Below are 7,060 nucleotides of genomic sequence, written 5' to 3' on the forward strand. Positions count from 1 at the left end.
TCTTTTTGATAAGTCTGGCCAGGGGTTTATCAATCTTGTTAATTCTTTCAAAGAACCAGCTCCTAGTTTCGTTGATATGTTCTACTGTTCTTTTAGTTTCTATTTCATTGATTTCTGCTCTGATCTTTATTATTTCTCTTCTCCTGCTGGGTTTAGGCTTTATTTGCTGTTCTTTCTCCAGCTCCTTTAGGTGTAGGGTTAGGTTGTGTACTTGAGACCTTTCTTGTTTCTTGAGAAAGGCTTGTATTGCTATATACTTTCCTCTTAGGACTGAGGAGGCCTTTATTCTAATGGAGGTTGTGGTGTCTTACAAATGGCCAAATCTGAGGCTTTTTAACAGTCTAGCAAACACTGCTGGATTCCCAGCCTGCATAGTTCAGATCTCTAAAGCACCAGGAAAAATCATGCATTCATTGCAATATCAAAGGGGCCAAAAAATCAAAGAAGTTCTGTGTTTCTTTTGTAAGGAGATTTTCAAGAAAACTTTCTTGCAAATGGTGCAGCTGTTCTGTCCCCAGGAGATGTCAGCTGCCCAAAGGATATCGTGGCCTGGGGTGTCACCTTGTCAACCAGTGCATCCCCAGGTCCTCCAGGGCCTGTCAGATGTGTTCCTCCCAGGGTACCCTGAGCTCGCTTGTGGGCCTGGAAGCTTAGCCTCCCCAGAGCCTGTTCGTTTCATCTGAGGAATTTTCTCTTATTATAATGCCCTCATTTCTTTCTCTCAACAGGTACTTATTAAGCCCCTACCAAAGCCCCTACAGACTTTGGTATGTAAGTACCAAACATAGTTATACATACTGAGGACACAGTTTGAATAAGAAGAAATGCTGTCTTCATGGGGCTTACGTTCCACTGTAGGAGGAGGCTCTCAATAAAAGAGAGATTACGAAGGACACTTGTTATGGGAGAAAACAGCAGGGGTAAGGGCATGAAAGACTACGTTTGCACGTGATTTATAGTTTCCAAAGAACTCTCCCTTACTTTGCAGTCCTTCCTGTACTGCATTCTTTATATTTCGGATATGGAAGTTGCTCTTCCAGGTGCAGGCATCACCCCTCTTCAAGTGCTGGATGCCTGCATTGCACTGAATGCTCATGCCCTTGTGCCCCCTGCATCCTGCTCGTACCTGGAACTGCTCGTCTTCCTTGCCTTGTGCTCCTGTGCCCTAACATTTGGCTCATCTCTGGAGCCACTGAGCTTGAGTGCCCAGCCCTGGTCAACTGCCCACATTGGGTGCTGGGGTTGAGGGCAGGATGGTCACAGCATTTCAAAGATAGGGCAGACTCAGCCTTTGTTCAGATGGACTTGAAGTTTAAGTGGGAGGTCACTTAGAGCAGTCAGGGAGGTGCATCCATCAACTTTTACTGGTCAGGAAGGCAGTGCCTGCCACCACTGAATGGGAAGGGCATGCGTGCACAGAGGGGGTGCTCCTACCTAGGCTTGGTGGAGTATGCTGCATGGGTAGTCACCAGGAGCTTCTGAGAAGACACGATATCTGAGCAGAAACCTCATCTCTTTTTAGACCTCAGTGAGTCTGTAGTTGGATGAACAAGGGCGGGTAAAAGGGATAGGGCAGCCTTCAAAAGTGCCCTCTCTTCTCTGGAGGCTGGCATCCTAAGATATGGCTCTGGCCTTCCTTTCCCCCGTCTTAAGACTGATGTTACTCCTCTCTTTGTAACACCTCTGTGCAGTGTTCTTCTCAAAAGCATTTAATACTGTGAGAAAATAAAGGAGGGTCTTTAGAAAAGGATTTAGACACATGCCCTCACCAACCTTAATGACAAGCCAAAAGCCTAATTTCTTACAGACTGTGCAAATCCTTTTAAAGAGATTAAAAAAAGAAAAACTGCCCTCTGAAAGCAGTTATTGGGCAGAAAGATTTCCATTTGAACAGATTGGTTTTGAAGCATTTCATTTTGCTCTCCTATCAAATCCTTGTATTATTTTAAGTGAATGCCTATTATTTTACTTTCTTTTTCTTTCTCTTGGATTGGAAGACAGCATATTCTTCCAAAATAGCCATTCAAAGCCAACCAAACTGTAGGCAGCTACGAAGCAAGAGAAGGTGAAGAAAAATAAAATGTGAGGTTTGAAATGGCTGAGAGAATTTGGGATTAATCAGAATAGCAAAGCAAATAATGAGAAATTACAGTAATTGAAACCTTTACTGTTTTACAAAGAATAATCTCAGGTTTCCATTCAAATGAATGACACTTCTCCCACAGACTCAGCAAGTATATCTCTATTTGCTCAGTTCAGGGCAGGCAGCTCTTGGGCCTCCCCATGCCCCTTCAGCTTTGGGCCATCAGAGTCACTGGGCTGCATTTGCCGTCCATGGATCTTTGCAGGTGGATTCGGCTGAAACCTTTCAATCTCTTTCATCATTTAATTTTGTTTGAGTACTCTGTTTCACTACCAGTCCTTCCCTTTTCCTTTTCTCCCTGTCACTTGAATTAACTAATGAGGAAAAGTGCATGCCCACATGCAAACCCGCAGATGCTGCTGCAGAGCCGTGGTGAAGCTGCTTACACGGTTGCTGGCTTACAAGCAGCAGAGCTGCTTTAGAGCTTGGGAGTATTTACCAGCTGTGGACAGAAGTAACAACTTTGTTTGCAGAAGGCAACTTAGCACAGGGATCAGCACACTTTGTATGAAGGGCCAGAAAATAAGTATTTTAGGCTCTGTGGGCCAGTTGTGTCTCCATCGCAACTACCCAATTCTGTTATGCAGAAGCATCATGGATGTAAATGAATGTGTATGGCTGTGTTCCAATAAAACTTTATTTGACACTGGAATTTGAATTTCATGTAATTTTCCCGTGTCATGAAATACTATTCCTTTGATATTTATTCAATCATCTGAAAGTGTGAAAATCATTCTTAGCTTGAGGCTATGCTAACAGGCAGTGGGTTGGATTTGTCTGGCAAAGATCACGGAAGCTGGGGCTGCTATGCCCACAAGCCCTGCTCCCCATGCAGTTCTGGGTCCTTCCTGCACTGTGCACTTGCTTTCTGGTTCCAGGCTCACAGTAGGTCTCAGTTAGTATTCAGTGATCAAAGCCTGTCTGACTCTGTGCTTCTGGTTTTGTCTTTCCCAGCCAGGAGCAATTTACTGCCACCAAACTCCCTTCTTTTATTCTTATTTTATCCAGACCTTTCCCTCAGGGCACACTGTCAGGCTTGCAGACTGATATGTGGGATCACTGTATACTACGTAGGCTGCTCATTTAGTGACAACTTCAATTAAGTGACAATTTCTCCTGCCTCAAATGAGCTGCGGAACCCATTACACCTACCCAGGTAACATTTTTGTTTTAACAGAAGTCTTCTGGCCTTCAAGCTAGAGCCAGTGGCCAGGCTAACAAAGGGACACTTCATGATAGCCTCCCTTACAAAATAAGATTTAGCTTCCAGACAGCTATGCTTTATTAACTACTAAACCTGGTTCAGTGCTCATGTACCAACTGGCTGACAGCAAAGAAAAACCATGTGCTAATTATAGACCATCTCCACTTGTATAGCCAAGAAATGGCACATTCTTGTGCTTCATCATGGGAGCATGGATTTACAGTGGCTATTTGGCAAAAGAATTAAATAATTCAAACCTGTCTCCAGGGCCATTGGAGCACTAAAAACCAAGCATGGCAGATGTCTTTTGTGCAGTGTTCAGCTATGTCCTGATGAACACTCTGTTAATGTCCTTCCAGTTAAAGGCATTGTCTGCATGTGGGCAAAACTCTTACACTCAGATGAGCCAAACATTATTTTCACACAATGCTTATTTGTTTCCAAACACTGTTAGGACTCTATTTGAGAAAACTGACTGAAGAATATATGCAGCATCTACCCCAATGCCATGACACCCCACCCATCCTTGTGGGTGTGATTCTGTCTATGAGACGAGTCTATGAGATGAGCACCCAGCTCTCTGCCTTTCAAAACTCATTCGTCAAGTGATCCCTTGTGGCAAGGTGTGGCCAGGGTCAATTTTAGGCATTTGGTTCAATATATCACTCTATGTTCATTTCTGAGTCAGGCTTTTGCTTATGAGTTGTACTCCCAATAATTGTTAAGGATTTTTCTTTTTATGTAGCTCAATTCCTTTGATGGAGGGAATGGTTTTGGCTTAGAAAAATACCTGGTAATAGTAAATAGTAATGCCTGGGATGCAGATAAGATGTATAGGCATGGTAGTGACAGAGGAGACATAAAAAAGGGGGGGACTAAAATGTATTTACTCTAAAATAAATCAGAAATTGGAGAGTGGAAGAGAGGGAGGAAGAGAGAGGAAAGAGAATAGTTGAAATGACAATGAGAGTCAGTATACCCAGTATGTAATTTTAGGTAGATTACTGTTAATTTTCTCCATCTCTCCAGATCTTTTGTAAAGTGCAAAAATCTGCTATATACATCAAGGGTTTGGGTGCTTTCCCCCCCTCCTTGCAATAGTGGAGGCAAAGTGAAATCAATTCAAATCAAAGACAAGGACAGTGTTCCATGTCTGGGTGATGCCATGAAGCATGCACTCTACTGTGGCTAATCCAGCAGGAGGAGGAAGAGGAAGCCTGCAAGCTGGGTTTGCGTGTGGCATTTAATGGAAGAGAGCAAAGAGGTGCAGAGTCTGAGTGCTTGTCAAGGACCACAGCAGAGCTAGGACTCATCCCCATGTGTGTCAGGGGCACAGATGGACCCCTGAAACAGGAGTGGAGCAGGAAGCCCACTACCTCTCTCCCATCCTGAAGCTACTGAAGACCTTTGCCAGGCTATGGCAGGAGAACTCTGAGAAACTTTCCTGGCACCATCACATGGGAAATGTCATCCTGTCCCTCCTTGTGGTGAATCAGGCTGGGGTGTCTAAAGCTGCCCTCCCAACAGCAGGCATAATCACTGTTGCTGGTTCCCTGGGCTGGGCACCGCTGGCTCCTGCCTTGCCCACCTCCTTCTTGTTGGGACCTGTTCTCCCAGCTGCCATCTTGCATCTGGGCCAGGGTAAACCCAGGACTGGTGGAGGGGCAGCTGTTTCTGTAGGACACTGGAGATGGGCATGGAGCCAGCAGCCTGGGATGGGTCAGGCCTTCCCCAGTGCTGTAAGAATTCTTGCAGCGGTTACACTGATGTTCAGCTTTTGAGGTCAGCTAGGTTTTAAGGAGTCTCTTGGATAAGGAGAATTCAGCTTAGCTAGAGAAAGAAGAACAGGGGTGCATATGAAAAAACATTTTCAATGATTTGAAAGTGTATAACATGAATGAAAATGTCCCTATTATTCAAAATCCACAGATAGGACAGAACAAATAAATCCGAGGGCAAGAAGAGCAAGGCCCAGACTGACTGGAAAAGTAATTAGCACTAAAGGACAGTCTAATAAGGATCCTTAAGAAGAGTAAGGAAGAATATTTGCCACAATATGTCCTAAGATAACTGATACAAAAAATCTTCGAGAGTTGAGAGTACTCTGCAAGGGCAGAGCTGTCAGTGACACTGGGCTTTCCTTGGGGGCAGATGACCAGAACAGAAGACTTGGGAGTAAAGTCTAGAGCTCAACACAGAGGCAGACACACACAGTGGTGCTCTGTGGTGGCTGGTCCCTTTCCCTCCCCATCTCTGACTCGATTCCTTCAGATTGGAAACATTTTCAAGAATCATAAAATAGTAATAAGTAAATATACATTCTTGAAAAAATATGTATCTTTGGACATCTTAAAGTGAGGATAGGCACTTGCAGCTAATACTTTCTGGTAGGTTATAGGAACATGAATCATATCATATCTCCCTTTGTTATATTTTATTTTTCATTGCAGAAAATAAGCGTAGCATAAAGTTTACAATCCTAACCAGTTTTAAGTGTATAGTTCAGAGGTAAGTACCTTTGCATTGTTGTGCAACCATCACCACCATCAAACTCTAGAACTTTTTCATCTTTCCAAACTGGAATTCTGTGTCCATTAACCACTAACTCCTCATTCACCCTCCCCCAGCACCTGGTAGCTTCCATTCTGTTTTCTCTTTCTGTGAACATATCTACCGTGGGTACCTCATAGACATGGAATCATACAGTATTTGTCCTTTTGTGACTGGCTTGTTCAACTTAGCATAGTGTCCTCAAGATCGTTCTAAGTAGTGGCATGTGTCAGGATTTACTTCCTTTTTAATGTTGAATAATATTTCATTGTGTATATATAACAGATTTTGTTTGTTCTTTCATCCGTTGATGGACACCTGGATTACCACTACCTGTGGGGAACAGTGCTTCTAAAAACAGAAGTGTGCCAAATATCACTTTGAGTCTTTGCTTTCAATTCTTGGGTGTATATCCCCAGAAGTAGAGTTGCTGGGTCATATGGTAATTCTGTGTTTATTTTGGGAGGAACTGACATTCTATTTTCCACAATGATTGCACCACTTTACATTCCTAGCAACACTGAACATGAGTTCATATTTCTCCACCTCCTTGCTAATACCTACGATATCTATTTGTTTTTTGTTTTGTTTCATTTTGTTTTTGTTTTCGTCTATAGTAACCATCTTAAATTGGTAATATCTCACTGTGTTTTTGCTTTGCATTTCCCAATGACTAGTGATGTTGAGCATCTTTGCATATATTAATTGTCCATTTGCAGATCTTCTTTGTAGAAATGTTTATTTAATCCTTTGCATTTTAAAAATTTTTCTTCAGTCATTTTTTTATGTTATGCTAATCCCCATACATTACATCATTAGTTTTTGATGTAGTATTCCATGATTCATTGTTTGCATATAACACCCAGTGCTCCATGCAGAACGTGCCCTCTTTAATACCCATCACCAGGCTAACCCATCCTCCCCTCTAGAACACTAAGTTTGTGTTTCAGAGTCCATAGTCTCTCATGGTCGGTCTCCCCTTCTGATTTCCCCCCTTCATTCTTCCCCTCCTGCTATCTTCTTCTTCTTCTTCTTCTTCTTCGTCTTCGTCTTCGTCTTCTTCTTCTTCTTCTTCTTCTTCTTTCTTCTTCTTCTTCTTCTTCTTCTTCTTCTTCTTCTTCTTCTTCTTCTTCTTCTTCTTCTTCTTCTTCTTCTTCTTCTTC

This window comes from Neomonachus schauinslandi, chromosome 9 (genome assembly GCF_002201575.2).
Source record: "Neomonachus schauinslandi chromosome 9, ASM220157v2, whole genome shotgun sequence".
Classification (NCBI taxonomy): domain Eukaryota; kingdom Metazoa; phylum Chordata; class Mammalia; order Carnivora; family Phocidae; genus Neomonachus; species Neomonachus schauinslandi.